The sequence below is a fragment of the Coptis chinensis genome, chromosome 4, assembly GCF_015680905.1.
Source record: "Coptis chinensis isolate HL-2020 chromosome 4, ASM1568090v1, whole genome shotgun sequence".
NCBI lineage: Eukaryota > Viridiplantae > Streptophyta > Magnoliopsida > Ranunculales > Ranunculaceae > Coptis > Coptis chinensis.
In genome coordinates, this window is record NC_141459.1 from 85,080,410 (window position 1) to 85,089,981 (window position 9,572).

The 9,572-nt window shown below is 38.0% G+C and overlaps 1 pseudogene; it reads right to left on the reverse strand.

Moving 5' to 3' along the window:
• Positions 1 to 8,330: 8,330 nt before the first annotated feature.
• LOC147505277 (small nucleolar RNA R71) lies at positions 8,331 to 8,425 on the reverse strand (annotated as a pseudogene).
• Between the last annotated feature and the right edge of the window lie 1,147 nt (positions 8,426 to 9,572).

Sequence of the window (9,572 nt, forward strand, 5' to 3'; positions counted from 1 at the left end):
AACAATCAAACTCACTTGCTTTTTATTTTCTAGAAGAAAACAAGTGTTTCCTCCATTAAAACTATTACAAGCTTTTCTTATAAAAACTAAAAACTAACTAACTCCTTTTTTTTCACTAAGGAACTAAAATAATACCATGTAAGGAAAATAAGTTAAGGGAGTAAATGGAGTGTCCCCCACCCTTGTCTAATTTCTTCTCCATTTGAGAGAAATCTCATTTCCTCCCACGTGAATCATCAAACCATATTAATTCATTTTTATCCACCACATTAAAACAAAGTGACACCTTGCCTTTTTTTCACTATTAACACCTAATCTAATTTATTACATGCAAGATGTCAACTTTGCACCAATAATTTGTTATTTTTGTCTTGACATGCTCCATGATTAATGAATCATCCAATCTTGTGGCCCCAAGATAGTGGGTCCATAATGTGATCCGATGGCGATCCGGTATTTGGGCAGTTTTACAACTTCTCATTTATGCATAGAGTTCATCATGCGATTGTGCGAAAGCAGCTCTCTTGTCGATTCGAGTCCCGGGTTCGAGAGGTAGGAGCTTTGGAAGTTTGATGCTTCGTATGCGATTTGGAAGAATTCATATATCGCCGTTCCTCGTGCTTTTATCGCTTGAGGTTTAACCAATATTTCCATGTTTTTGCAAAAACACGCAAAAGTATGAAAACATATTTATTTCATGATTATTAAACACATAATTAACCAAATTTATATGTCTCAATGGGGTTTCATAATACACTTTTGGGTGCTTATCACACTACCCCCAAACAGCACTTTGCTTGTCCTCAAGCAAAGAAGAGACACTAAAATAGATAAGTGGCAAAAAATGTGTAGTCCTAAACTAATTCTCGTTTAGCAGTCGCGGTTGCATTGACCATATGCATCAAGGCCTTAAACCACTAGGAATTTCGTAGTGGACGAGTTATAGCCTCGTGAGAGTTTTCCAGAAAAGATACTCACAAACTTCATTTATACTACAACGACTCAGTGACAGAAACTCGTTTCCTAAATTAATCTCAGATATCTATACATCTCCTTAGCAGGGAATGAGGATTGATTTCTTTGAAACTCAAGTTAATATGTATTCAATAATTAAAACATCTACATATGATTATTCATGCAGTGAACTTTTCATTGAAATATACTAGCAGGGTTGTTTCTGGATCCCTTGGAGAGCGTACCTAAATGGGTTCTCATAGGTATGTGTCGAAACACAATTCCACTCAAAATTTTACCACTCAGGTTTTGTTAACTCCAGTGTGCAGTGGGCACACATTTCCTCACATCTCAATGACAGTCAGAGGAGCCAATGTCGATCAATCACGTCTACTACTTATTATCACACCACCCTACTCCAAATTGAGCTAGAGGTCTTTATTAGGTATTGTGGGGCTTAGGTGGATAGTGTACAAGAAAATGGAAATGGATTACGAGTATGAGAGAATAGGGTCTTCATATATTTACACTAGAGAAATCCTTGTTTTCTTTCCTTCTTCTAACTGAGTTTTATAACCTTGTTCTTAAGCCTCTAATGGATTATTATCTATATATATATATATATATTTAGATGGCTTAAAAACATGATTCTATTTTTCTTTCCTGAAGCAAGTAACTGACTTTTATTTGGGACAAGTCTTTCTCTTTATTCTTTCCACATTTCATCCTATTTCTCATACTCATCACTTAGGTAGGTTCTTTTATTTGGTTTAAGAAATGGGTAAGGAATTTTTGGTGAAAGTGAAAGGTTTGATGAACGGTTCAGTGGAGTGACTAGCGGTAAAATTTGTAATAGGTAAGAATTTTTAGCTATGTCGATCCAAAGAAGGCCTAAATTCTCGCCTAGGGTTCGGGTGGTGATCAAGTAAGTAGACGCGTGATTTCTCTAATCGAAAAAAAACTACTCCTCCGTGTCATCACACACAAATCACTCATGTCAAGGTTTTTGGTTAGATTCTCACCACGGGATTTATAGGTTAAGTAACAAACCGTTGGTTCCGTAAAACTTCTTGCTATGTACAATCGATGATACTCAATTACATGAATATTCATGAAAAGATGTATAAACTATTGCATAACGTATTATCTAAAGTTTCTTAAAACAAATCCTAATTGGATACTAATGTGAGATTTCTAGACAATTTTCATCATTGAAAAGGAAACAAGACTTTGTCACTAAGTACAATTATTAATATGAAAATAAAACTATATACGGGCTACAAGATGCCTAATTTTTGCTACTGGGTTTAAAGCACCCCCAAACGAATGATGCTTAGTCCTCGAAGGATCAATAAATAAAAGAGAAAAACACCGAGAGCCGTGGAGCAAAATTAGGGCTAGATTTTTGAAGAGAGGTTGGAGATCATAATATATTATTCAGAAAGAACACTAAAATGTTCAATAGCACACTAAACATAGCACACGATACATAGCACATGAAATAATGAAAAACAATAGCATACGAAACATGACAACCAGTAGCACACCAAACATGAGGTTTATGTAGATATATGTACAATGGCAAGCACAAGTTTACCATCCAGCAGGATGTGAAGGTCTGGCGTCCTCTTTAAGGAAATGCATTTCCTTAGCATCGCGCCAATAGATAATAGTCTGCCAAATTTCTGCCCATTCTTTGTCTCCGGATTCCCTCAAATTGGTCTTCATCTTTTCGTCCTTTGGGTAACATCGAACATGCCTCAGGTATCGAGCGGGACGCTTCCATTGACGAAACCTCAATGAGCGAATGATTCTGTTTGCTGGGCACATGGAATCCACCTTGACCCGATCATGAAAAGTAGCCGCAAACCGTGGGAAATGTGTCTTCATGATCCGGCAAGCGGTGACTGGTAAAAGTATATACTGATCCTGAAAAGTGTGAGCTCGTTTCAGGTTGGAGACAACACAACCTAAAATGTTAAATAATGCATGACCCTTAGCTAGTGCACTGAATACGATGCAAGCAGCCTCATTGGCAGTAGAAAAATGCCAATCTCCCATAATGTTCAGGAGTACAAATAACATTGCAGTCCCCATGTTCATGGTCATGCTTGCTAATAGAATGGTGATGTCGCGCCATGGCACATGGCCATTTCCTTCTCGTTTGATCTCAAGACCATCACCATAAGAGTCGCGAAATGCTTGCCACTGAAAGGAATGGTAAGAATTATGATAGATGTAATGCCAAGATGTAGCAGGTTCGTGGTATGGAAGGTCCAAAGTTAGGGCAAGTTGTTGTTCAGAAAAGATATGAGGTGTGTCACCAACTCGGATTGTGAACCCGTCTAAGTAGAAACCATGCGCATGGTTGAATGCTGGTGTGTCTTCCATATTAGCATAAAAGTATGCAGCCAAACTCGGAGAATAAGTTTGGTCAGGTTGAAGAATTAGAGAAGACCACCCAATGTTTGTGATGTAATCATGGAAGAGATGGCCATAGGCATTGGAATCCATCATAGACTGAAAGGATTGCTCAGGAATGAGTTTGGGAGATACCATGGATGATGAAGATGCAATGTTTGATGAAGATGCCAAGGTGGATGAAGTAAAGAAATGGGTAACGATATCGACAACTGGATGGAAAAATGAGTATGTAAGAAAATAGACTCTCCTGTAGCACATGTTAAACTTATATTAGTCACAACGGAAATGATGACAATCCTACTAAGCATTGCATACAAAAGAAGACAAAAAGATAAGACAAAATACATCATACGACGGAAAAATGTAATAACATATATGATTATATACTTATTGACTTAGTAATATCATGGATTCTTATGTTGATCTTGGAGATGCATATTTTGCACCAGACTGTTTAGGTCTTCTATTTGTTGGTCGAAATGCATCCTGAATATCCCCCTGGCGGAGAGAGTGCGGTTTGATTTTCCATTAGGAGAGCGTGATTTTGCAAGGATCGAGAAGGATTTTCCAAGATCTCCTCTGTTCAACATCATGCGTTGCTTGACGATCTTGGAAATCCTGAAGAGTTGTGATAATGATATTCTGACGAGCGTGTAGTTCCCTCAAACCCTGATGAAGAAGTTTAATGCCTTCCATGGAATTAATAATGTTCAGCATGGCATTTTCATCAAATAAATGGTCAGAATTTGAGCTTGGGTCGTTCTGCTCATCTATTAGAGTATCAGGGGTCCAAAAACCAACGGAGTAGTCTGTTTGGAGTACTTTTATATGTGCTCTTTGAAGGGGTGTCTCTGGAGAAATTATTGGATAACCCCAACACATCATAATCTGCGTTACTAAAGTGGGTAGGGGTGTTGACCTTCTTGTTTTCTTGGTGATTACATTCCAGAGGTGTTGGATTAGACAAAAGTCATCTCTTTGAGTTTGCAAAATCCAAAGTAGGTGAAGTTGAGGCTTTGTGACTTCTGATTGGTGTGATGTACCTACCACATTATGTCCCAACCGATTGGAGCACAACACGCGTTGATTCTGTTTCAAAGAGCGTTGAAGAACAATGTGATGTGTATTTTCGACTTCGTCATGAGAGATCACGGTAGCTTCGTAGTAAAAAGTTTTGCGGAATCAAATGATGACTCTTGAAAAAGGGACTCACGGTATTTATTGGGATTTGAAGTATGTAGGAGATCATTTCCTTAGTCAATTCCAATCGTTGTCCATAGGCATTGAAGTAGAATTTTCCATCTTCGGATCCGCTAAATTGGTAGAACATCAAAACCAATTCGGGAATAATTTCTTGAATGATATAGAAGAGCGTCCATCCGCGACGTATGATTTCGGTGTCAAAATAAGGAGAAAACCGGCCATCTTCGAAAGTTTTCAGGTAGTCTTTCTCTGCCGTTATTTTTCTTGGTTGATCCATTACGGAGGGAAGGATAGTGAAAATTGTTTGAATAAGAATGGCTGAAAAAGAAGAGATTTATAGCCAATCTATGAGTCTGTACCAATCTGGAGTCCATGTGTAGTTAATGACCCATGTGATTATGAACAGCATCATAGCGGATCCATAGTAAGTCTTGTCTTGTTAGATATCCAAATACAATTAATGAGATGGTTGAATGTTAGAAAATACGGAGGAAAGTTTCACAGGGTAGTTAGACTTACACGTAATTTCAGAAATGATGATCATAACTCAGTAATAGAATATGGATAGAATAATCGAGCTGCATGTGTGACAAGTGTTATCGTACCTTGTAGCGTCTTGGCGATTTTTCTGATTTGAACACCATGTGTATCCATTAATTATTTTGGTGAGTTTTGGATGGCCTTTCTTTGTTATGGTTTGTTTATTTATTTACTTATTATTATTTATTTATTATTTTATTATTTTATTATTTTATTTATTATTATTATTTTTTTTAATTTTTTTAGAGAGGAAAAGACAACTAATATACACAAATATTTAATACGGAACTTCTCCATTTAATACGTAACCCGTACAAATGTGTGAGAATTATTTAACACACTATACTAATATACAAAATGAAAATCAGAAAAAGAGACGGTTACATAGATCTAGATGTTCTGGATCATGTTATGCATGAGTGACAAGAGAATAATGATAAACACTGTTATCACGAATACTGTGATAGCCCATTCGCGTTGCTCCTTTTCCCATCGCTCTATTTGATTCATTATATTCAAGAAATTGAGAATTTGTGAAAAAGAATTTGTGAAGAGGGAGAGAAGGGAATGAGTGAAAGTGGAAAAGAAAAGTTATATTTATAACTTGATTTTTGACCATTGGGCATCTGACCGTTGAAATCAGTCCGTTTGGTTCTGACCGTTGGGCTTTGATAAGAGCCCAAAACTGTAGTTTTAACCCTTTAACAGTCATACTTTTAGACCAATTATGTGAGTAATAATTAAGAGTTAACACTGATTACGTGTTTTTATGCATTTCAGGCTTCAAAGTCCATTATGTGCAGAAATCTGCCACTTTAGCAAGATAAAGGAGCAAAGGTCGGTTACTAAGGAGTTCCGTGATTAAAGGCCAAGTTTCGAGAAGACAAAGCCTTTCTAAAAGCCCGGTCAAAAGCTGAAAAGTCGACGCGGGCCGAAACAGCACACAAAGTCAGTAGAACTTCCGAAGGACATATCTTTGGACTCAGACCTCGGAATGGGGCCTACTTTATGTCAAAACGACCGGCTCGGAAAGAGCTTTCCAATGGTCTAAGCCTTGACCCAATCAGAGGAGCAGAAGTTGGATGGAAAGTCTGTTGAAGCCAACTGCAGCTGAAGAGGCCTGAAAGAATTGGGTTTTGGGCCTGATTCTCTGGCCCAAAACATGGCTCCAAGCCCATGCACGATTTTTGGATCTTAATGTATAAAAACAAAAGCTTAGCTCTTTGTAATGGTAGATAGTTAATGGTAGATAGTTAGACCTAGAAATAGATTAGATTAGTAGCCTCTATTAATGAATTCTAGATCTAGTTTTTCATGTAGATTAATTAAGTTTAGTTCCATTTCAAATATTGTATTAGATTAAACCTTTGAATCTTGTTCTTCATTTTGATTAGATCAATAAAGTAGTATTTTTATCAATTTCGATTTTGTTATTTCCATTTCTAGATCTAAATTCAATTCCTGTCCTTATTTCATTTTAGTCATTAAATTAGATTTCATTATTGTTTAATTAAGTAAATTTCAATTCTTTATATCATGTTTAGGTTAAATATAATCGGAGATGATTGCGTAATGATTCTCGGCTAAACCTCCATTAGAGGGGGTTGAGAAGCCTTGATGAAAGCTTGATTCCGAATATCGTAGAATCGTCGTAATTTCCTTTCCACTCTAGAAACGATTAGTTCACCATGAGAATGGGTTTAATCGTTCACATGCTAGTTATGAATTGGTAGGAATGCCATGTGTAATTAGGGATTAGGAAGAACCAATTGTTTCATGGGCGATTCAATTCGGATCTGACGATTTGTCGTTAATAGGATTAAGTCGAGTTAAGGTAGAATCAATCCCCTTCTAACTCCTTATCATCGAATCAACGTAGCATTCCCTTAGTTATTCCCATCGTCGACTAGTTGCATTTTGTGGGTAGTTGCATCGTAGTCTAGTTGCCTTTTTCGTAAATCTCTTATTAGACTTTAAGTTTAGAGTATTTACACTTGAGAACATAGTATGCGGAAGGACTAAGAGTGGAACGAATCACTCTACTCCACTATATCTCATAGAATTGAGAGTAGAAACTTTGATAAATATAAGCATCATAAGATTAGTTTAGTTTACTTACGTTTTGATTTCATCGTTCATTTCGTAGGTAGACTAATCAATTTTACTTTTATCAAATGGCGCCGCTGCCATCTTAGTTTCACTTTCGTATTGTTTTCGTAGTGTTAATACTGTTCTTAAAGTTCCATTTCACCCACCCACCTTTGTTTGATTCATACTGTGGTTGTCCATTTTAGAGTTGAAAAGTTAGGGTAAAAATTTACCTTTGGCGTCTTGGCGTAACTTCCTTGAGCGACCGCCTATAGCTGGAGCAAGAGTCGCGACCGCCCCATGTGGAGCGACCGCCCTAAAAACACTGTAATTTGAAAAATTACCGGAGCGACAGCGCCTATCCGAGTGCACCGCCGCCGCCCTTTGTTAATTTTTCGGATTTCGGCAGTTTTGATTCGAACTTTAATTTTTCATATTTTTCAGTGTTCTAACCTGTTATATACACTGAACACGCGTAAAAAAGATGATATTCATAAAGCGAAGCAAGGGCTTAATCAGGTATTCCTTTCTTCCACACCTCGCTCTCTGTTAGAGGTTTTATACTAGTATATATCGAATTGTTTGGAGTGTTGATGTGTTTAGCTAAGTTTGGTTTTAGCCTTGTATGAGATTAAGGTCGGCGAACAAAAACACCGAACTTCATTACACAACAACGTCAACAAACAAGTCTATCTAGTATACCACCCACTACACCTCTAGCTACTATTTCACACACATTACCTGACACAATGCCCGACGAAGAAGAGAGGGCCTCTCGACTTCTACAAAGCCTTGGCGATAGCCCCAAATTGTGCATCGTTCTAGCAGATCCACCGGGATTTCGAATCCCCAAATATTTTAATTTGTTACTCGTTTTCATGGATTCGACCATGAAAAACCTTATCATTTATCGCGAGGATTGAACAAGTCCTAACAACATTCCACCATCCTACGGTTGGTGCGGAACAAATTAAATTAAGGGTATTCCCTTTCACCTTAGCCCGATAAAGGCGTCTTGGTTAAGCGCCCAAACGCCTAATTACGTGGACTCGTGGGCTAAACTTGTTCATTTGTTTATGGAACATTTTACCCACCCCTAAAGACGGATGAGATGCTTTCCAAGATTCATTTCTTTTCGACAAAATCCTCATGAAACATTTTCAGAGGCTTGGAATCGTTTCACCGATCTCCTTATAGAGTGTCCACATCATAACTTAGCGAAAAGACACGTTAGTTCGGTGCTTTTTCAAAGGACTTCTACACCACCATAAAGAAGTCCTTGACATAATGAATGGGGTAGTTTCTTAAGCAAAGGAGCTTCGGAGGCTTATAAAATTTTAGAGGACCAAACTAAGCGAAATAACAACTGGGGGGGTAGTGACGATTACTCGGCTCCGCTAGTTCTTCTTCAACAGTTAGGGCTACCCGGTATGTTTGAGGTTAAATCAGATCCTGAGCTTAAAACTCTAATTGAATCCCTCACAAAAAAGGTAGAGGCCATTTCTGTACAACAAAAGCCAATCCCCATCATGAATGTAAATTCAAATCCATGTAGTTTCTGTTGGAGCCCTGAGCATCCCGACTCCCACTGTCCTATAGCCTATGAACAGGCTTGTTCCATTAATAGTGAACCTAACGCCCCTTGGAGACAAAATCCCAACTTCGGTTGGAGAAATAACCAAAACGTCACACCTCAAGGGTACAATAACCAATATATTAGGCCTAAGCACAGCTTTAACCAAGCCCCACTACGACAAGGACAGGGTCAGGGGAATTTTAATAATTATAACAACCAAGTGCAACCTCGACAAGGTCAAGCACAAGGTCAAAGTAGTTATAATAATTATAATGCTAGTAGAGGTATCGTTCCGGTAAATAATAACTACGCAAATCCACCCATAAATAATTCACTTGAAATAGTTCTAGTCACACCACCCGTGACTACTACACCCACACAACCGGATCGTCTTGACACCTTCATACAAGTGAGCCAAAAACTTTTCTAAACCATGGCTCAATCTAACCAACAGCTTCTACAATCCGTTAATAATTTAACCAAACAGTTGGCTCAAGATAAAGCCCAACCCAAAGGTGTGTTTCCAGGTAACGAAATACCTAATCCTAAAACAACAAATACAGCCTTTGAGGTAACCGATAATACTAGTAACGAGTATGAAAATGTAGGTGGGCTAAAGGCCATCACCACCCTCCATTCTGGCAGAATGGTTGATAACAAAGTAACTATGCCTATAGTTACCCCACCAGTAGCCCCTACACCTGCTATATTACTAGATACCGAAATAGAAACTGAAGAGCCTACCACTGTAGAGGTACTAGTTCCAACACAACCTAAGAAACAGGAA